This window comes from Uranotaenia lowii, chromosome 3 (assembly GCF_029784155.1).
Source record: "Uranotaenia lowii strain MFRU-FL chromosome 3, ASM2978415v1, whole genome shotgun sequence".
Lineage (NCBI taxonomy): Eukaryota > Metazoa > Arthropoda > Insecta > Diptera > Culicidae > Uranotaenia > Uranotaenia lowii.
The window spans coordinates 118,795,525-118,819,324 of NC_073693.1; the positions used below are offsets into that span (position 1 = coordinate 118,795,525).

General features: G+C 38.2%; 1 protein-coding gene across 25 annotated transcripts in view; it reads right to left on the minus strand.

The window, feature by feature from the left end:
- The window catches only part of LOC129755407 (gamma-aminobutyric acid receptor subunit alpha-4), a 706,839-nt gene that overhangs the window by 404,924 nt on the left and 278,115 nt on the right, over positions 1-23,800 (minus strand). For all 25 annotated transcript variants that reach the window (XM_055751878.1, XM_055751872.1, XM_055751879.1 and 22 more), the window contains exon 3: positions 6,285-6,305. The gene's annotated coding sequence lies outside the window, so the exon portion shown is untranslated. The remainder of the gene's footprint in view (positions 1-6,284; positions 6,306-23,800) is intronic.

The following is a 23,800-nucleotide window of genomic DNA, read 5'->3' on the forward strand; positions in this document are numbered from 1 at the left end:
CGGATGTTGGACAAGGCATTCTTGCCTGATATGATGATCAATTAAACGTTCAAGTGCTTTTAATAGAAATGAACTTAGACTAACAGGACGAAAGCTTTTGGCTTCGTCGTATGATGATCGTCCCCCTTTAGGGATGAATTTCACGGCTATCTGCCGCCAAAGTTTAGGAATATATCCATGAGCAAAACTGCTTATCATTATTTTTCTTAATATGTGTTTGAAATGATCGAAACCTTTTTGAAGCAAAACTGGAAATAAACCGTCACTTCCAGGAGATTTGTATTGAGCAAAACCATCGATTGCCCATTTGATCGATTCTGTAGTAACTATTTTCCGAGCAAAATGCAAGGAATCTAGACTGCCAGAAAAGAACTCAGGCTCTATCGATGAATCTTGATCAACACATCCTGGAAAGTGAGTATTGAATAGACAACTTAATGTATCTTCGTCGTTTGATGTATAATCACCACTAGGGGTTTTAAGGTATGAAACCTGATAATCTTTTGATTTGGCTAAGACTTTATTTAACCTACTTGCTTCGTGCAAGCTTGAAATGTTTGTGCAGTAGCTCTGCCAACTTGAGCGTTCGGCAGCTCTTGTTGCTTTCCGGTAAGCTCTGCGAGCCAACTTGAAGGCATCAAAACCTTCCGTGCGCCTTCGGTTCCAAGAGCGTCTGCAGTTTTTTCGTAATTTACTGAGATTTGAGTTCCACCATGGTGTACTGTTTTTGTTGAATTTCAACGTTCGTACGGGACACGCTTCTTCATAAGAATTTAAAATAATTTCGGTGGTTTTTGCAACCACTTCATCCAACTCAGAAGGAGTAGTAATTTCAGGTGTATATCCATGAAATTTAATAGCAATATGCTCCAAATAAAGGTCCCAATTAGTTGTTCTTGGATTTCTGAATGTAATTGTTTCTAAAAACTCACCTGAGTGTTCAAAATAGATAAACCTGTGGTCAGAAATCGATTCTTCGTTAGGCACATGCCAATTTGAAATTTCCTGAGAAATTGTTCTAGAACAAAGTGTGATGTCAATCACCTCTTCTCTGTCACACCTAACAAAAGTTGGTTTATTTCCTACATTTAGAATTTCTAAATCAGTGCTGCTTAAATATTCCATTAAATTTGAGCCTCTCAGATTGATATCTGAGCTACCCCATACAAAATGATGAGCATTGGCATCACAGCCTATTACAAGAGGTGTATTTTGTGATTCACAGAATGAAATGACATTTTTTAAATCATCCGTAGGGGATGATTGTTCATATGGTAAGTATGCTGAACAGTAGACGTATTTTCTATCAGGCAGCGAAACCTGAACGACGCAAATATCTCTTGTTGTTAGATTGGGTATAAGTGTTGCATTTAAAGAATTGTTTATCAATATACATGCACGAGGCATTATTCGGGCATTAGTCATTCCAATTACACTGAACACAGTAAAGTTTGGTTTGAGCAAATTCCCTAAGTAAAAAGTTCCATTTCGGAAATAGGGTTCTTGGACCAAGGCGATTGATGCAGTTCCATTAAGGATTAAACGACATAAGTTCAGTGTAGCGGTTCTTTTGTGCTGCAGATTTATCTGTGCAACCTTAATAGAAAGCATTTCTATCAAAGAATTCCACACATATTTCCATCACACACAAGAACCTCTGCACCTTCATATCGACGCATGAAGCGGGGTATCCCATACAGGATGAAAATTTAAAAATCGTGTGTATAATCTGAATCCCACGAGTTGCCAGGAAAAATACGGCCCTTTGCACCAGTGCCTGGCTATAGTGCAGACCTTAACAACGTTCTGCTTAAGGTAGGATTATTATACACCCTCCTACCCCCACTTTGGGGCCCACAGGCACAGAACCACCCTGAAGCGGGTGTTTACAAAATTTAGGAGAATTCAACTCGTGCATGCGCATTAATAGCAATAAGCACAATTGGTGAATCCTCCCTGAAGAAAACTTGGCTTAGAACTTCAAAATCCCAAGCCAAGTTTTCCCCCCTCCCAATGTGATAGTCGCATTTGAGAATGACTAACGCATATGGGAAGTACTGGATAAGTCGCCTTTTACGACGTGGACCAGTATCCCAGTGGTAGTATTCTATAAGCCGCCACCACACAGCAAATTTCCTTCCAATTGGATATTTCATCCCAGAAACAAGAAAAAAAAAGTATAAACTACAGCGCCCATAGGGAGAGTCGAACTCAAACCACCAACTATGCCAGTCCGACATCTTAACCAGTGTACTATTTGAGCTTCATACAGGACGAGGGATATTTTTCATAGGCTTTCTGCCACCGATCAATCACAAAAAAGAACGCTCAACGGTGGCTTCCCGGCGTTTGGCCTCCTTTCAAGGCATTCCTTTGTCTTGCGATGGAAACGGGAAAGGGAACGGGAGTGAAGGAACGGGAAACCCATTGAATGAGAACTGTGCTTTGCTTACTGCCTGCTATTACATACACACGCTACACAGCTGCCAAAGCTGGGCAGCTTGGCCGGTGATTGTTTGCCGGTGGAAGAAATATTTTTGTTGTTGCTTTTGCTACACACGCGCAGCTTAGCCGGTGGTTGTTTGCCGGTGGATTGAATTGAAGCAATGGTTTTCTTGTTGCTTTTACTACATACACACGCACAGCTTGGCCGTGGTTGTTTGCCGGCGGATTGAATTGAAGGAATAGTTTTGTTGTTGCTTTCGCTACACACGCACAGTGCTCGGTTCGCTGGCTGCCTGTCTGGTGTTGGCCGGTATTTATTTCTATCCTTCTTCGTCTTGTGATGCGATAAGGAGGGACGTGAATTCGTTTTTATTTTGTTTCTTTCAGACATACGCAATTCGGTTAACTTGGGAGGTTAATGCCGGGGCTAAACGACAACATAATGAATTCAAACGTTTAGCTATTGATAGTTAAAGCATTTTATCAATTTTGAAATATTATAAATTAGTTCAAAACAAACAAATTCTGATTTTAGCAACGCACCTAGCATCACTGGTGAGGCCGCCAGCACCTCAAAGTTTGAGGTTAGGGCTGAGGCCAATTTATCGCCAATACTATCGTCCGTATATACCCTTATAGCTAAATACTTGTATTCCAATGACATAACAGACGAAACTGAATAAAGATTACTCCATTGCACCATTGAAACCTGCGTTGATTACTAATTTCAACAATATTCTATTGAGATTTTCATTGAAAAAAAAGTGTTTCTCTGTTTCGATAATAGTCGCTTGAACATTATTATTTCATTCGCGACTTATAGGAGAGAATCTTGAGACAAACGGAAGGCGTGTCGTTTCCTATATTTGAAGCTTGTATAACTGGCCATAGAAATTTTTAAGCCAAGTTTGGGGAATTTTGCATAAGATAATATTTCTCTGAGACAATTTTAATTTCAATTTTGTTTCTCTAAATTTTATGAAGGGTCTAGACAGGAAAAATATTAAATGCTGATAACAACGTTATCCAAAGAGTGTTATTGAAATTTGAGCTTAGGATTCGACGTTTGTTATATTAACCGATGCTGAAACTGGTGCCCTTCATGCGTCACGCCAAGCTTAAGTAGCAATCACGATCACAGACAAAGGAAGGATTTTATGCGTTTGATACGTGGAAAATTTGTTGAACACATCCGGCGAGGTCGGGAAATCCGCCATCATTCCAGTCGTTAGCACGTCGTCATTTAGTACACCATAAGATGCCCCGAAAAAAATCTGAGATTCTGCAGATTCGCCCGGAAATAATTTCATCTTACGCAACATCATAACCAGTGTGTTATGAGAGTTCCCCTCGGCTCGGAGCGCATCTTTTATGCGTTGAATGTGTAATTTTACGGAGCGAAACATTCTCGTCGTTGCTTGTTCCGGATGGCACTATGCGCGACGTGGAACATGGAACTTATACGAGAGGGCACAACCCAGTGTCTCGGCCATCCTTGGTTCAGCAAACGCTCCCAGGACAGCCATATAACTACCGACGCCATCGTCGTGTTCCGTTGACTTTTGGAAGTAACTTTTTGACATCATTACGGCGGTCCACGGAAACGGCATCGTCCTCGTAATGGCAAATGGCGAAACCAGAGCATCGCCAGGGGGATTACGTTTCCGAAAAACTTCTGACACACCTCCTTGCAACCTTGCTCAGCTCAGCTCTGCTCCCGGAATCAGGTCGGTCGCAATTCTTGACAGCAAAATTTTTTTTTGCATCACGTTATTGTTCCTAGTCTAATAAAACCACACCCACACACCCCTTGGAGGCAGGGTGGTTGTAAAACTTTTCACACCTCTCGGTTCGCTAATGTCACATTGAAAAGCTTGTTTCGTTTTCAACAATTCATAAACCGAGACGTTCATAGGCGAGTTTCATGCGCTGCTTCAGCTGCAATATATCAGCAGCAGGAATGATTAATGTTTTACAAAAGATCATTAGGTAGAGAGACTGCCTGGCAGCAGTTTATGTGGTTGAGTAGCTGAGGGTAATATTTTGTATTCGGGTGAAAAGCGCAAAGCCATGAATTTTGCCACAACATTGTTTTTATAAACCTGGAATCACCTTTACGACAGCTTTGAGCCCAGAAGGGTAAGTGAGTTTAATTATTTTTTGCTCATATTCGAGCTAGATTTAGTGCGATGAAATGATAAATAATGGAGAACATTAAATGATCATGTGAAATGAGGTTAAATTAAAAAATTGTTTTTTGAGTAGTCACATAATCGTTTGCTTGTACAATAAACAAAGCATTGATCCTCAAAATCATATTTCAGTTCTTATTCAAAAAAGTTAGTAGTACAAGATTGATCAGTACAAAATTTTCAAATGGTACAAATTTAATGTTTTTGAGACCTTTCATTTCAAAAACAAAATTGATAATCGTATCTGCTTCGAATATCGATAGTTGCCAGAAATATAACCGTTAAAGGCAAGAGCAAATGTTCAACTTTTGTCTGTTAGAAAAAAATCTAAAAAATCTAGAAAATATCTAAAAAAAATATTCCTCCTTCTAAAAATTGTTGTATGAGCCCGATTCACAGTCCCTCGACTGCAGACTGTGATCGCGGCATCATTTGAAATGTTCTAGATTTTTTTTTTATTTCGTTTTTCCAGCGTATATTGTTTAAAATTTAAAAAATATATCTACGAAAGCATGAAAACCAAAGCATATAGAAAATAAGCCTTCATCAGGCGTTGTAAAAATCTGAGTAATTTTCGCGCTCTTACCAAAACATGGCTCGAGAGTAAACCAAGAACACATTCCCAAAAAGGCACATTGAAAAAAAACCTCCAAGAACCACAAATAAATTATCCGCGCCCTCCGACCCCAACTTTTCCAGCCCTTTTTTAACCCAAAAATCGGCTGAGTGTTTGCTATCGGTTTGCGCGTTCTGTGTTTACTTTGGCTGCCTGTTTTTTTGTTCACCCAAAATTGAAGCTTCGCTTTCACTTTCATACGAAAAGTGCTTCGGATGAAATTAAATGGAGCAATAAAATTGAATTATACATGGCTGACGTAATTAGAAAGAGGTATATTGCGGGATAAGGCAGGCACCTACTACATCTTATCTGGATAGGGGGTGAGATGAGCTCTTCAATGTGAACATGTGCCAATCATTGGCGGGTCTGCTGGAAGGACGGATCCGGAAACAGATTGGTGCAGCCGGGTGCGAGGTGAAGCTTCCGGTTTCGACAGTTGATATTTGGGCGGTGAGCTCTGAGCATTGAGAAGAAAGTTTCGCAATGAGGAGCGAACCGCCAAGCTGCCGGTTGGTGTTCTGCAAGTAAGGAGATAATCAAGTACTTTATGGTACCATTGAGCGCAGCAGTTTACGATGATTGCGAAAGTTTTTTTTCTTTTTGCCCGGGCCCGGATACGATGGCTCATTGCTTCCAATTTAACGATCCCGAATCTTTGCAGGTAAGCAAATATCTTTGGCGGTAGATGCGTTCTGCGGAGCTCAGGATGTGTAACAAAGTACATAGGTACTGGGGCGAATTCTTTATTTTTTAAATTTCATTTCAACAATAATCATCTTAATCATCTTCGAGCCGAATGATTAGGTTTTGAAAAAATGTTATTGTGATTTTTTTTTATTCAACCAGAGTTTCTTGTGCGAGTTACTTGGTGAAATTAGAAAGCGAACAAAGTCTCAAAGCGCTGCTTCTTGGTCGATGTTAACAAAGATGACATTCATCACGCTGATAGTCCAAAATTACATATAAATCACATAATCGATTCCTCTTTTGTACATGAGAAGAACTAGTTTGTCTAGGATTCAACTTACCTTTTTCAAACTATTGGATTCCTGAAAACAAAATAAAAAGAAAAAATCAGTTCATGTCGTCAAGAACAATAAAATATATCTATTCATTAAGGTTAGCTCAAACTTAAATATATTCCGTTTTAAATTTAAACTCAAACAGTGTGTTTTATGTTGAAATTTATTTTACCACTAGCTGATCCCGTACGAACTTCGTTTTGCAAGGAATTATAAAAATGTGATAAAATTAGATGATGTTTTTCAAACAAAGTAAAATATTCTCTACACTGAACAAAAAGTACCTTTTCATTAATAGAATGAATAGTTGAACAGCAATGAATAGAAAATAGCAAAACAGATTTTAGGCCAATAGTCTTTCAACGTTGCTCTTGAGGTGGAGTTTCAGGCGATGTTTGAAGTTTGATGAAGGGCAAGATTTAATGGTGGCAGGGATACTGTTGTAGAGCCTAGCACCTATCAGGCTGAACCTTTTCTTTCCAAACTCAGAGTTAGATCTCTGAATTGCTAGTCGATCAGCTTGTCTTGTTGCTCTGCTTGATCCAGTTCGTTGTACCGATACACTGGGTTGAGTGATTTGTCCTGACGCTATAGAATGCATATGAGCAATCGTTTAAAATTCAAAAAGTTCTCTGATTGGAAGAAACGAGTCCTTCTCGTTGTGGTAGAGCGATATTGTCGGGAACAGATGAGGTTTTCTAAACACTGCCTTCAAGCATCGATTTTGGAGGATCTGGAGTTCACGCAGTCTAGATTTGCTTGCATTTCCCCAAACTGATACAAGATATTGTAATCTAGAGTGTACCAGAGAGAAGTACAGTTTTTTTAGCCAAGACACAGGAACATATGAAGATATTTTCCGAAATATTCCACATATAGGAGCAATTTTCTTTTTAAGTAGGTCGAGATGAAATTCCCAGCTCAGCGTGGTGTCAATAACGAGGCCAAGATATTTACACGATAGGACTTGATTGACTTGTGAGTTTCCCACAGGATCAATAACTTTGCACAAACTCATCGATCCTATGCATGAACTTTTAACTGAAAATTCCACAATACGAATCAATTCGTCTCAGCTGAAAAAACCCCGTGCATTAATTTTCACATCCATATAATCGCCCGTATCTTTAAACCACAAGTTAATATGGACGACCCCTTTTGCAGGCCCTTTACACCAATATTGCCGACCCCTGTCCCTTTTTCTTACCCCTGCCCCGAAATAGGATAATTGGAATCAATTGTTTGTTCTTAAATCTCCCGTGTGCTAATTTTCAACTCAATCCGGTGTATAATAACGTAAATATTACAAAAAAAAAACAGTAAACAGGTAATTTGGACGACCCCTCTGGCCGACCGAGAAATTGATACCTGAAATCGAATGCCCGACTTTTGAAACCCACGTACGTGAATTTTCATTGCAACCAAATGTACAATGACGTCAGTATTGCAAAAAAGTGAACAGGTGAAATGGGCGACCCCTTTCTCCGATCCCTTACACCATTTGATACCTGAAATCGATTATCCATCCCTGAAAACTTTCGTGTGCCAATTTTCATCTTAATCCAAAGTATAACTACGTCAATATCGTAAAAACAGTGAACAGGTAATATGGACGACGCCTATTTCCGATCCCTGCCTAAAAATTGGATGCTTGGAATCAATTGCTCATCCCTCAAAACTCCCATGTCCCAATTTTCATCTCAATCCGATGCATAATAACGACAATATCGCGAAAACAGTGAACAGTTAATATGGACGACCCCTTTGGCCGACCCATGATCAAGATTTGGATAATTGAAATCATTTGTTTGTCCTTAATAACTTCTATGTGCAAATTTCCATCTCAATCCGATGTATAATAAAGTAAATATCACAAAAATATTGCAAAGAAATATGGACGACCCCTTTTGCCGGCCCCTTTTACTAAATTTGTTACCAAAAATCGATTGCCCGTCCCTTAAAACTATCGTGTTCAAATTTTCATCTGAATCCGATGCATAATAACGTCAATATTGCAAAAACAGCAAATGGTTTCTATGGACGACCCCTTTGGCTGGCCCTTGACTCCGCATTTTAAACCTGAAATCGATTGCTCGTCTCTCAAAATTCTTATGTTCCAATTTTCATCTAAATCCGATTTATAATAACGCCAATATCGCAAAAATATTAATCAGTTTATATGGACGACCACTTTTGCCGACCCCTGACCGAAAATTGAATACCTGAAATCAATTAGTCATCTCTCAAAACCCTCATGTGCAAATTTTCATCTCAATCCGACGAAAAATAACGTAAATATCGCGAAAACAATATTTGTCTTCTATGGACGACCCCCTTCAGAAGGGGTCATCCGAAAATCTAAAAACTTTTTTCATCATTCCTGGTCCTAATGCGCATCCATGCCAATTTTCAGCTCTCTAGCTCTAAAGACGGCTGAGTCTATAGAGGACAAACAAACAAACAAACAAACAAACAAACCCACAGAAATTGCTTTTTATATATATAGATTAATATCAGGCCCGGTAAGTGATCAGTAACCTCCCAACAAACATGAAATCGTATCAGAAATGATAACTCAAGTCGTTTATAATGGTGTAGCGAATCGCAATTCCATCTGCACAGTGAAAAGATCGTATAAAATGTCGTCTGAAGTCAGTTTAAATCGTATATAATAGAAATTCCACCATTTTTGTAAATTTGAAAATGATTTAGCTCACGCGCGGGCGTCAAGTGAGAAAATCAAAGTCATATTCTATCTGCAACCAGCAGTGCATCCAGATGGCTGGAAATCAAATGTTAATTGAGTAGTATTGGACCAATGAGAGAACTGAAAATAATTGCCGCTGGCAACGTTTTGAAGGCTATGAAAGCAAAATCTTGCGCTCTCTTGCAGTCTTCCGATTGGTATGAGTAAGGTGTCGGATGATGTCGAATTTGTAAAATTTTTATCGTTTAGGTAGAAATGAATATAATAAATGTATTTTGCCTCCACTTTGGTCGGTAAATGATTTTTTTTTGTCTTACTATCATTCTATAATGTATATGGAATCAGCATCAAATCAGCATAGAAATATAGCTACAAAAATGTTTGCTGGGCTTGACATCAATAAATCACCTGGTCTGATTATATTTCCATAGGCAAACTTGAAGAAATTAATGAAAAAAAGAGCCTCTAGTAGTAAAAGATTCATTTCACAGAAGTACCACAGGGAAGCAACTTGAGCCCGCTGATATTCGTGGCATTCATCAACAATCTTCTCTTGTTGAGTCTGCACGCACAGTTCGGCTCTTTGCCGATGACACCTTAATATACATAATACAACTATACCAATCCTTTCCAGATAGCAGTGATTGAATTTTGCTGAGCATGAATTGATCAACCATCTCCCGCTCAACGCTTTACTCGGAAGCAAAGGTTGCTTTGAGGCAGCGAAAACGACAAAACCGATGATGCATACGCTCTCACATGGCCCGCCTTCAAGAAGCAATATACATTCGAGGCAGCGAACCCAAAAAAACCAAACGAATGGCTCTCACTCATCTCCTGTTACATTCTTGAGGGAACCGAATTCAAAAGGCAGAGCAAACCCGAGTCTCCTCGTTTGTGCCTGGATCGAATACCCGAGGTTTTTCTGCTATTGCTATTTTTTTCGTTTCTTTTCCTCCCCTCTCCTTGCTCCATACGTTGAGGGCCTATGCAATGCAATAAGTTCGGTTGTTGTCGTTGTTGCCTCAACCTTTGCGGCGAGGTTGAAGATGTTCTCCTCAACGACAGCTATCGGCTTGAGTCCATCAAATTCAATAACGTAAATGAGTATGTGTGCCTCGCCTTCTTCATGCATCATGTAGCGACCGAACGTTGGGAGAGTTCGTTCTGAGCAGCAAACGGATAGTGTCTCTCGGAGCAGATCCTCCTCATGGGGGGAGGTTTGAATGAATGTATATGTATCGTCTCCTGTATTACTATACGAGGCCTCAAAGTGTGTATTTTGAATGCCTCTGATAAGAAAATGGTTGAGGATTTCAATCACTGCCAGATAGTGAAATATACCAAAACAGTGTCCAATCCTTCTGATGAACGGATGAAAATAGAACCACACTAAACTCATAAAATGTTAAAATATCTCAAGTTAAATCATCAAGTCCATGCAAGAATATCTAAATTATATCACTCTTCGATAGCATTATACAAAGATTATATCTCAATCAGATAGGATATTTACTATCAAAAAGAGATAAAACCTAAAACTTGCATTCAAGTTTTCATGCAATGTTTGTCTTTCACTCAAGTGCTTGTGTATGCAATTGTTGCATTGCCTTTTGCGTTGTACTCAAACTTGTATGAATTGTTTCAAGCTATATCCGAAAAAAGATAATAATATCTCGTTGAGATGGGTTTAAGTAATAATTTTGATATGCTCTCCTGATCGGGTTATAAGGAAGAAATAGAAAGGAATTGAAATAATAGCTTCTGTAGTTTTATTAAAAACTCGACAGAATATTTGACCGAATATTCGATTGGCCGAATAAGCAGTGTAATCGAAAAAAAGCAACACATTGTTATGTTAATAACTTCTGCAAGCATGAATTAAAATCAATGAAATTTTTAGAGAAACTATCTACTTGTGTAATGGTTGCATGTGAAAATTTGTGTGACGTGCTGTCTAGTGGTTTTTGAGATATCGTCCAATATTCATTCTGCAAGAAAAAATGTTGCCCACCGTAGAAATAAACTAAATACGGTGGTCAAATCGTGCGCAAAATATTGGAACCGCTAGTGGGGAGATATTTTGAATAGTTATGCAAAGGGCAGCAAAACGAACTCTATAGCGTGCACCTGGTAGGTTTCAACCTGAAAATTTTCATTGACAAGTCTTGCCTGGATGTTCCGGAGATGAACAAAGGGAAAAAAATAAAAAAAGAAATATGCCAAGCACTCGAGGTACCTGACGAACTGTTAAAGCTGCAAATCAGTCAGTGTTACATAACTATTGACACAATGAATGGCTAAACATACGAAGAAGGTTGCCTCCAAATGTGACCATTTTCCTTGAATAAACTTCCATATATCCAACAAAGTTGATATTTTTTTTTGTTGGATCTGGAACGGTGCAATTACTCGAAAACAGATGTGAAGTGATTGAAAGTAAAATGATTCATTCTAGCGTGACGTCACAACGCTTGCAAAACAATTTTTTGGTATATTGTTAGTAGATTTTACAGTTTATATCGTACATTAGAAAAAAATACCCTTAAGTTCAGAACCTAATTCGATACAATTTGAAATCAAAAGTATTTTTATTGAACAAATAGTAATCAAAATATAAGCAAAAGAAATTGTGACGTCACAACGCACCTCTTTTTCCACTTTTCAGTTTTCAAGTTGATTTAAATTTATTTTAGAGCGATTCAGTTTCGTGACGTCACAACGCACCATTTTTTTTTTAAACACGGTTTTACAAAGCGTTGTGACGTCATGAAATTTTATGGTCAGCTACATTAAACAAATTAAAATTAAATCTTAACATAAATACTTAATTTTTTTTGTAGAGAAATGAATCCAACTGTGTTAGATGAAATTTCAGGGACTAGATAAGAGAAAATCGATATTGGTCGCAGCTTAAAAATATTAATACTTAATTTACAAAAAATGTTCAAAAACTCAACAAATAATGTGATTTTGTGATGAAATCGATCCATTTATACCCAAAAAATTAAGGGAATTGAATATTAATGGCTCATATAAGCAGATAAGGTTTGCGCATATCAATTTCATTCGAAATTTTTTTGGTGCGATCATGTGAATACACTGAGCGAAATAAAAATAGCACCACTATGTGTTTTGCTTGTTAAAATATGAATGATTGAAAATTACAAAAATTTTCTACCACAGTGTGTTCTGAATTGCATAACGTACAAATCAAGCATAAGTTTATTTTTTTTGACGGAGCAATTGGCGTTGAGGGCCATAAATGTGAAAAAGGGGTGCGAAATAAGAATAGCACCACTTGTGCTTTTCAACAAAAACAAGATTATTTTTAAAAATTTACTGTGTAAAAGTAAATAATAATACTTCTACGAATTATTTGAATAGATAACTGCATTTTAAGAGTTCTCCAGAATTCCAAAGGTTTTCAAAGGTAATAAAAGGGGGTTTTAAGAGATGCTCCTCTAGCTTTAAGGAATTTGATATTTGAGCTATAAAACTTGATCAAACTGCTTGATTTCTTCATTAACATTCATAAATATGATGCAAGATGATGAAACAAAGATTTGAGGCAGAGTTTTAATCCTAAAAGCAGGTTGGAATTAAAAAATACTAATGTGTTTTAATATTCAAACACTATTTCTCTAGTTTTAAGTCATAGATGGCAGCACTATCTTGCCATTTAACCAAATTCATGCCCATTTTCGAATATCCGGGATTATTTAGGGAGTGCTGGATGATTTTGATCAAGAAATAAATACAAGGACCGTGTGAACGCTTTGGAAATTCTAAGATCACTAAATCAAAAAAAAATTAGAATTGCATCAAGGTCACTAAAAGTGATATTTTTTGGACCGATTATCAGAATAAAGTTGTACTTTGCGATGGAGCTTGATGGACCAGACGGCTAGCAGTATTATTGGTATGATTTGCAATTGAATCGGAAGTTGAGATGAGCAGGAATTTTGGGGGTTGTAGATTTTTGTACTGGTGATTCTTTTGCAAATCCGGACAAGCTTTCGGCAGCGTGAACTTCCACTAGACTGTGATGAGAAAATACCTCAAAATTATGAATATTAGCCTAAATAAACCTGGAAAATCAACATTGAGACTAAATTTTGTTTTAACTGCAAGATAGTACTGCCATCTATGACTTGAAACTGGAAAAGTGTGGTTTACTGAATAAAATAAAAGTTTTTGATTTCCAACCTATTTTTTATAATTCGAAATTAATTCCGAATGTTTGTTTCATCATTTCACGTCTTTTTAATAAAGAAAGTAAGTAGTTTGGTAAATAATTACATCTCAAATATCAAATTCCTTGGTTCTAGAAGAGCATATCTTAAAATTCCATTTTAAAACCTTTGAAAACCTTTGGAATTCTGAAGAACTCCTTAAAATGCAGTTATCTATTCAAATAATTCGTAGAAGCATTATTATTCACTTTACACAGTAAATTTTTAAAAATAATCTTGTTTTTGTTGAAAAACTCAAGTGGTGCTATTCTTATTTCGCACCCCTTTTCACATTTTTGGTCCTCAACGCCAATTGCTACGTCCAAAAAATTATGCTTGATCCGTTATTGATCCGTTAAGCAATTCAGAACAAACTGTGGTAGAAAATTTTCGTAATTTTCAATCATTCATATTTTAACAAGCAAAACACATAGTGGTGCTATTCTCATTTTGCTCACTGTGTTATTTTAAAATACACTTATGCTAGAAAATATTTATTTATAAAAGCGTTGAATTATGTTTCTGAATTTTTTCAATATTTAATTGCAAAGAAATGGAAAAATAAATGATAATTCCAAAATCCTCCAATCTATTAAAAATTGACACTAGAGTGCCTAAATCAGCTAACTTATGAAAAGCTAAAATAGATCCTAGGCCTTGCACAAAGTCCAGTGCTAAGTTTGGGGGATCGGACCACGTAAATAGATGGTGCAATGAGCCTAAAATTTGTAAGGAATTATGAGAAATTTTTCTTGAAAAAAACATGAACATTCTGATGTCCCTATCCCTAAGAATTACTATAATGGTGTTGAAGTAAAAAGTCATGGACGTTTCCGAAAAATAGGAAATCAATTTTCCGGGTGCAACTCATAACCTTCTGAAACAATTCTCATTCTGAAAAAGCATTGAATTCCTCTCAAAAAGTTTGAAGAGACCTCCAATTTCCGACAGTATGTGAGGTTTAAAGGAATCATGAACTGAAAAATAGTAGAGTTTTCGTGACGTCACAACGCTTAATAATAGGTACCTTTATTACCTTACTTTCTAAAGCGCGAAGTTGCTGTGATTATTTTTAATCTAATATCATGCTTAAAAGATGGCCTTTTTAAAATCATTTAGCATTTTTTTTATATAGCTAGTTTTTTGACAAAGTTATGTTTTAACCCTCATCCGCATTAGGGTGTCATTTTGACACCATTGCAAGTTTGAAGGCTTGTAACTTCTTTCAGAAGCTTCAAAATACAAAAATTTCTTCGGGAACCCTTAATGAATTCAAAAGTTCTTCAATATTGCATCTTTACTTTTTTTATGGACGAGCCCTGGAAGCCTGGACAAAAAAACTCCCTTTTCCGACTTTTGGTGTCAATTTGACACCACAAAAGTAAAATCTATTTAAGTCGTTTGAATTATTATGAACTTCATATAAAACTTATATCAATAGAAACCTTGTTATGTCAGTAAAATATGTTTAGAACATTATATACAGCTAAAGTTACTAGTTTTCTCGTTATTCAGCATGAAAGAAAAAAAATCCGAAAAAACATGCCTCACGAAAACTGCTGTAGTTCATATGTTACACGTCCAAAAAAATATTTGCCTTATGCATATGAAAGCTGAAGTTAATGCCTACATCATGGAGACAAGAAATATTTTTTTAAATTTTTTTTAATGAAATGGTCACAAAAAGTTTAAAAAAGTGGTCTAAAAAACCTACTTTTCATTCGATTGCTAGTAAATACTGTTTAAGCGATGATAGAGTTTTGAAAAAAATATGACTACAAAATGTATTAAAATTCCAACATTTTGCTGTCTTTAGATTTTTGATGCAACAAAAATTGAATTAACTGGAATTTTTCAAAGTTCACTACTTTGCGCGATTTTTTTACAAATTGAAATTTCATCTGTTTTTGTGGTCTACTGTCAGGTTGTACCCAGATTATCAGTGCTTTTGCTTTGTTTGGACCAATCAAGAGTATATGCATTGGAAAGCACATTTAATCTAAATTCTAGTGAGGTGCTACAATTCACGCTGTGAGATTTCACAAAAATATGAAAATTATAAACGTAAAATCATTCCTGAATTTCTAGAACTACAAGCACCGCGTCCAGCAAATCGTGTTTGTTTGCTCTCCGAGTCGGTACGGTGGGTGGTGATTCGGGCAGAGAGCGAAGCCGACAGACGAAATAATGATGCGTGTCGTACGTTTCGCGGTTGGAAATTTTCTATTGACAGTAGTTCTCGTTTGCTAGACACGACACGCATTATTATTTCGTCTGTCGGCTTCGCTCTCTGCCCGAATCACCACCCACCGTACCGACTCGGAGAGCAAACAAACACGATTTGCTGGACGCGGTGCTTGTAGTTCTAGAAATTCAGGAATGATTTTACGTTTATAATTTTCATATTTTTGTGAAATCTCACAGCGTGAATTGTAGCACCTCACTAGAATTTAGATTAAATGTGCTTTCCAATGAATATACTCTTGATTGGTCCAAACAAAGTAAATGCACTGATAATCTGGGTACAACCTGACAGTGGACCACAAAAACAGATGAAATTTCAATTTGTAAAAAAATCGCGCAAAGTAGTGAACTTTGAAAAATTCCAGTTAATTCAATTTTTGTTGCATCAAAAATCTAAAGACAGCAAAATGTTGGAATTTTAATACATTTTGTAGTCATATTTTTTTCAAAACTCTACCATCGCTCAAACAGTATTTACTAGCAATCGAATGAAAAGTAGATTTTTTAGACCACTTTTTTAAACTTTTTGTGACCATTTCATTAAAAAAAATTTAAAAAAAGATTTCTTATCTCCATAATGTAGACATTAACTTCAGCTTTCATATGCATAAGGCAAATATTTTTTTGGACGTGTAACATATGAACTACAGCAGTTTTCGTGAGGCATGTTTTTTCGGATTTTTTTTCTTTCATGCTGAATAATGAGAAAACTTGTAACTTTAGTTGTATATAATGTTCTAAACATATTTTACTGACATTACAAGGTTTCTTTTGGTGTAAGTTTTGTTTAAATCGGTCGAACACGCCAAAAGTTATAACGATTTGAGCTTATGGTGTCAAATTGACACCACAAGTGCTGATTAGGGTAATGGAATCTAATGCGGATGAGGGTTAAACAAAGAATAATTGTTAAAATCAGTTTATTTTCGTACTAAAATTTTTAAATTTCAACGTCAACATTCTCAATCCCGGGAAAAAGGTATCTGAAATTCTTTTGATGGATAATGAAGCTCAGAAAAAACTTTTAAATGCTGGGCAAATTATTTTTGAATAATGAAAAATTAAAATTGGTTCTCCAGTTGAGGGGCGTTTGGAATGGGTCAAACATTTTGTTTTTGTGTCGAAGGAGGACAATCCGCTAAAATTTTCAAAACTTCGATTTAATTAGAAGTTTTGAGTTGTTTTGAAAGTCAAGCTTCAGGAAACAAAAAAAATAATAAAAAAGCCTTAATTTGGGAAAAAAAGGATGGACAATAGTACGAATTATAGATGGCGCACATGGTGCCCAAAAATCAAAGTCGATGACCTTCTCCATTGGACGCTTTCTCAAAAACCATTTAACAGAACGACAGCTTCAATTTCATACATCCATGCATTTTAAAGCTATACACAGTACAGCCCTCGTCCGTTTTTGGCAACACGCCCGATTTTGTTTTGCCAAATTTTAATGTTGCTAAAATCGAACGCTTTTTTCACAAGTTTTTTTTCACTAAAAACTTCATTAAAAAACTGAAATTATTATCATCAACGTAATTTTCAAACAACTTCCGATCATTTTTAGTCATTTTTATATCAGTTTATAGCTATAGATACATCTGAGTTCTTTAAAAAGCGTTGAAAAAATCAGACCGGAAACAAACTTACTGCCAAGAGGAGGGAATTGTTAGCCAGACTACCAGGAATTGAATTCCACCGCCATCGAGTAGGTAAGGGAAATTTTATAAGTCCAGGAACGTTAAAATGAACAGTTGCCCGGATTTCACTGAAAAATGCCCGGATTATGCCCGGATTTTTTCACTTTATTTGGCAAATCAAAAAAAAAAAAAAAATTGTGTTGTTTTTTAAATAGCCACCAAAACCAAATTGTTTTAGCAGATTTCCAAAAAAAATCATGAAAGTTATTTTCGAAGCAATAAATACGATACGTGCTGAAAAAAATCTGGCATCTTTAGTATAAACAAATACGTTAGTCATAAACTCTCTGTAACTGGGAGGAGCCAGCCTAAAAAGTAGATCCGAGTCCTGCCAAAAATAACATCGGCGAATAAATAGGAACAAGAAGAAGGAAAGAGCCCAAAAAGTTTCGAAACCTCCAGTGCTAATAGCGGATTTACCAAAACATAATCGAAAATTTCAATATTCATGAAACTTTTAGGAAGAGTTTTCCCAGGAAACGTATCCATTCGAAATCATTATATTTGCTGAATTATGCCGAAAACTATCCCGTCAACTTTGATAGTTCCTGTTCTATGCATGCCAGTAGGTCGGTGTTAAGCAAAATGAATGTACCATCTCTCCGGAGTCTGGACAGTCATCCTTGCACGAGTCATTCTATTCCATGCTAAGTCGCATTACCATATCGGACCCGCTTTCAATGTGTGGTTGGTTTTTATTCTTCTCTGACCACCAACTTCCGGAAGGCCACAACTATAGTCAGCGTCGGGTCGGCTGGAGTCGAGGTGTCAATTCTTGCCACTCAAAATCCGTATCACGTTTTCGACATTCCGGGTCGGCCGGCGGCGGGCGGGGGTGATCCTCAATAAGCCATCGGAAGCATTTGGTCGGAAACGTTTCGTCTGCCTACGCCCCATCGCCAGCCGCCATTATCTCGTTGCCTGTCTTTGAAGGCAGCTGTGCCCCCGGCTAGCTTGGCGTTGATTCTGAGGATGTCGAGCACAGAGCCGGATTTTGACTAAAATTAGTTGGATTCATACAGCTGATAAATCTTTTTTTTACATTAGGCCTATTCTCCTTATTAAAAATTTACTACTGATTTTTTTTAATTCAATCCTTCTCTCGATAAATTCATTCGTGAGTCAATTCTTATTTTAGTAATATTAACGAGTGCACTCTTTCTTTAAAAGGGTTATTAAAATGTCTTTGAACGGCCAATTCGGTGACCTCATGACAAACCCTGATGCACAGATCAAATCAATGTAGTATTCAACTTTTTACTTTTAAACGTTCCAGTGCGATTGCGCCCCCTCAAATTCGTCTCTGATGGTTCAGAAGCCTTCAATTTCTCGAATGGTTCCGTTTCCATCTTGGCACATTTCAGTTTATTCAATCGATGCGGTTTTATGCTCACCAAATCCTGAGGCCGGTGTTTGGCCAGCCACAAATGCTGTTAGCAAACTCGGTTTTCTCAAGTTGAGCAAAACTGCATCGCATAATGTGCTATTCCTTGAGCTTTGCAAATCTTGGGCGATTCTCTTCAAAGATTTAAGGCTCAGAAAGGCGTTTCTTTAGGATTGAAGATTTATCAATCACGGATTTCCTTTGTTCTCTTGAGACCTCTTATGAAGATATTATAAAATAAACCTATAAATGCTATAAGCTGCCGCTCAGAGAAAGTTATACAACTCGTTGAGATTTCATAGCCTTGCAAAAGTCATCAACATATGAAAAGAACTTCCAATGTAGACAGTTATTGTGATTAGAGTTATGACACAACCGGTCACAGTTGATGCCAAAACGATGAAGTCTCTTTACATAAGCACATTTTCTTGCTGGTCGTCGTCTCATTGTAGATTCGAAGCCGTTTCAGTTTTCTCGCCCAGCTGTGACCGAAAACGAGCAAAACATGTAGAAAAACAGTCATGAAAAAGTGCTTGTCTTTGCCAAAGTTGGTTAGAAGACACTGAGAAAAGCAAGAGGAAGAAAGCGTCAAGAAAAGCGTAACCATCTCATCCCAGCTGAAGGCCGCCGCACGACTTTTCTTTTCAAAGAAAGGACAATATTATGACAACTTTAGAATCTCGGTTCTTACCATTCTATGCCTGGTTTCGGCTTTTTTTGGGCATCTAGCAGCACAATGTTGGCAATTTTCTGCTGAGCCCCGTCAGCGAAAAGCACTTCTCTGTGGGGAAATATTTTCTTTTGGCTCACACCTCCTCTGGGCCAGTAGCAGAATAAATCTGACGGGAGAATTTTCCACCTGGTGCCTCTGAATAGTCTGAATAAAGTCGTATTTTGTATGGTCCTTGAGCAATTTTAATACATAGGATCTTCTTTGAGGTGTCTCTAGAATAGGCTTGTTTGAAGAACTAGTTGAAACACGAAGTTGAATGAATGAAATTAACACAATTCTCACATAAATTGAAAACAGTTATAATCATATCGAGGCATTGTCTAGCCATGTGTTAAATTGTCATATATCAAGATGGTTAGATTCGATGATAAGAACATTAACTGCTTCCGAAAGTTTGTTCAAATCTCGCGAATCCTCCGGAAAGTTTACTGGGCATCTAAGAAGATCATCTTTGTTGTAATATTTTAAGGTAATATAGTTGTCGGAGCCGTGGACTGTAAATTGCTCACGTTGGGAACTGATTCGAAGTCCGAAAACAAAATTGCCGGAAGTGCAAGGAATCTTCTATTCGCTTGAATAATTACACTAGAATTGTTCTCTTAACTTTATATTTACAAAATGTACACTATTTACATAACTTGATTTCTTGGAAAAAAAAGGAGGAACACAAACTTCGGAATCTTTTCACAAGGTGCTCGCAAGCGGAAGTTTAAAACGGAACTGAATTCAAAATTCAAAAAATGGCGACATCGTTCACTCGTTCTCGTACGGGGTGTCTGTGTGTGTGTGTATTCATACAGCAGGCAGAAGCCAACGGTCGTTTTCTTTCACGCATACACACGCAGGTTCTCGTCGATTGCCGTTGAATAGGGTGGTGCGCATATGTCGAGAATTAAGGTGGGCGCAAAATATTTTAATTGTTAGGACGATCTTGATTTTCAAGCTTGGCTTGAACAATAGTTTCTACTTTATTATTCATTTAGACCCCAAAGTCAGATTAAATTTAAATAAATAAACAAATATACAAATTTCATATCGTTTTGCTGGTTTAAATATCTTCTTTAGGCTCGAAATTTTCATTTGAATGAGCTGCTATTGGTCTTCAGATCTCATTGGTACTCAAATTTCTTTCCTGAAGCAGTTTGTGGAGTCAGAACGAAGAAGTGAAAATTCGTGAGTCACTAGAGTCTCCGAATAAGCCTCATAGTTGTACCATGTTACCTAATCGGACCATGCAACGTAATCAGATCATGCAACGTAATATGACAATGCGAAATAATCTGACAATGCAATATAACCATGCGAACCATGCTACATTACACTTTTTTTTCTCTGGCAACTCTGTTTGTGAATGTATGTTGTAGTCATTCGACGGTTTTAAAAATCCAGTTTTAAAGTGTTTTTCGTAACTTTTAATTTAAACAGTTCGATCCTTCTTATAAATGAATCAGCGTAGAAATCGGAATTTCTCGAGTATCTGAAATTTGTAGAAGGCATAAGTGCGAAAATCGTGTTCGAAGTGACGCGTTTTGGAATCAATTCTGTTGGCTAAAGACACTCACATAAACAACCTCCTCGATTTTTTTTTTCTATCGAAGCGACACCTGGTTGTCAGTAGCGCAATTTGCTCCAATTTCGGAAAACGTCCTGCATACCATCCGGCGTTATGAATTCCAACTGCTCGACTTGCAATGAGGCTACCAACGGAATCGAGCAAATCCTTTGCAAAGGCGTCTGCGGCAAAAAATTCCACATTCAATGTTCAGGTTTGTCGAAAAGTTTGGCGCGTCAAATGGACTCGCTTTCAAAAAACCTTTTCTGGTTTTGCGATGACTGCGCTGCACTTATTTCGAATGCCAGTTTTCGCTCAATGGGCTTTAATGCGCCGCCTGAATCTGATGCGATATCGCAACTAACGAGTGCGATTTCTGAATTGCGTTCCGACATTCAGCAGCTTGTACCGAAACCTGTTCGAACCCCCATATGGACAAAATCAACGCCCACGTCTGAAATCAGGCGTCCATTGAAGCGGACTCGAGTTCCCGATGCTGCTTCGGCTGAACCTTGCCAACTTGGCTCAAAGCAAGCATCTGGAAATATTGTTTCCATTCCTTTGTGTGAAGATGAACATTCAAAACTTTTTTGGATTTACCTGTCCCGCATCATACCCGATGTCTCTGAAGAAGCTGTTAAAGCCATGGTTCAGGCCAACCTTGGTGTGGACGATGTCATCGTGGTGAAATAAGTCCCCCGAGGGAGTGACACCACGTCATACCGCTTCATTTCCTTCAAGGTTGGAATTTCACCGGGCTTAAAGCTTAAAGCGATGGAGCCGCAGTCTTGGCCGAAGGGATTATTCTTCCGTGAATTTATGGACTATAGCTCTCGACAATTTCGTGGACCGCTATAGATGCTACCATATTCGACAACCGCTGGGGTCTACAAATAAATATTGGACATCGGGACGCACCACTCATGCCAATTTGGAAGCTCTCTTACCTGACCACCGATGACCGCTTGTTGCTGCTTCAAGTCGTCCCGTCTGTCGGTCTGGTGGTCAAGGGGGAGGCTTCCAATTGCCATGTCACGGCAAGTATTTGTTCCATCTTAGCAATTCACCTAGTCACAAAACCATGCTTTCCAGTTACATCACATGCACGTCGGATCAGATGCCTTCTTCACTTTCACACGATAATGCTGATCGCTCGCAGATTGGTTTTCCGGGGTGCATCGAACTTAGCACAGTGGAGGCCCCCGAGCCCTTCGTCACAGTCGCGCAGATTCCAGCCAGCGTCAACAGTCGCCCCGGCCCTGTGTTCGAAGAAGGCAACGGGGCTCTCCAGCCTGTGTCGCCAGGCAAGTACCCTTTTTTGTATTCTGATTCGAGTAATGACTGCCCTACACCTACGCTTTGCATACCTCTTATGTTTGATTACCGGATGGATGGAAGGTTCACCGAAAAAAGCCCGTTCGATGAAAAGGATGGCCACTCAACTGAAAATGTTGCTGAAAATTTGCTGATTGGATTACCGGGATGCAACGAATCAAGCACAATGGAGGCCCCCGAGCCCTTCGTAACAGTCGCGCAGATTCCAGCCAGCGTCAACAGTCGTCCCGGCCCTTTGTTCGAAGTAGGCAACGGGGCTCTCCAGCCTGTGAATTCAGGCAAGTACCATTCTTTCCCTCCCGCTTCGTTCAGTGATTGCCTCTCAAATTGCAGCTCCAATCCTATCGATCATCAAACCACATCACGACAATTACCTGATGCATCCAATTCATCTAATTTTCTGCGCTTGTACTATCAGAACGTGCGTGGATTGAAATCTAAAATCGCTGAATGCTTCGTTGCTTCATCGGAGCTTGGCTATGAAACTTACTCCTTCACTGAAACCTGGCTCGATTCTTCTGTACCGTCTAGTCAGTTATTTTGTTCTGACTATAACGTGTTTCGTTGTGACAGAAGTAGTGCCAATAGTCGTCGCAGTAGAGGTGGTGGGGTCTTGATAGCGGTATCAAATAAGCTTAGCGCATCAATCGTAACTTTAAACACTAATAGCGTAGAAAATTTATGGGTTAGAGTGTCACATGATAACAGCTCATTTCTGATCGGAACCGGATATATACCTCCAGAAAAAAAATTACGACTGTTCAATCATCGATTTGCACGTTGACATGCTATCAGAGGCTATACTACGATACCCTGCGTGTAATGTTATTCTTCTTGGTGACTTCAACCAATCGCAATTGTTTTGGATTCCTGGCCAGAACAGCACCATGGTGTTAGATTCTGCCTCAGTGATAAACACGGCTAGTGCTTCACTCTTGGATGGAACGACGCTGAATGAAATAAAACAGCGAAACGGGATTCGAAATTCTCAAAATCGAACGCTGGATTTGGTTTTCGTGGATGAATCTAATCTGATCAGCCCCATAATCGAGGCCTGCAATGTCGTCGTACCTATAGACGTGTACCACTCTCCTTTGGAGTTCGAAATTACATTCCCGAGTCCTATCGCATTTGTTGAGGATTTCGATGCATCAGCTCGTGACTTTAATCGCGCGGATTTTGATGCTATGAACCGTGTTCTGTCTGAAGTCGACTGGTCCAATATCCAAAGTTGCTTTGACGTAGATGTAGCTGTTAATACATTTAACGCAATTCTGGATGACGCTTTCGATAAATCCGTACCCTTGAGGCGACCTCCTCTTCGACCTCCTTGGACTACACTCACCTGAAACGATTGAAACAGACACGTTCGAAATTGTTGCGGATGTTTTGTAACTCCAGATGCCCATTTGCGAAAATCAATTTGAACGCTGCTACTAAACAATACCGAATATATAACCGACTGTGCTATCGCCGTTATGTGGAACGTACTCAAAGCGAGCTTTGTCGGAATCCAAAAAAGTTTTGGAAATTTGTAAACTCTAAACGAAAGGAGTCCGGGCTTCCAGCTATCCTCAAATTAAAAAACCGCATTGCCACGTCGCCCGCTGATAAATGTTCCCTTTTCGCGACGCATTT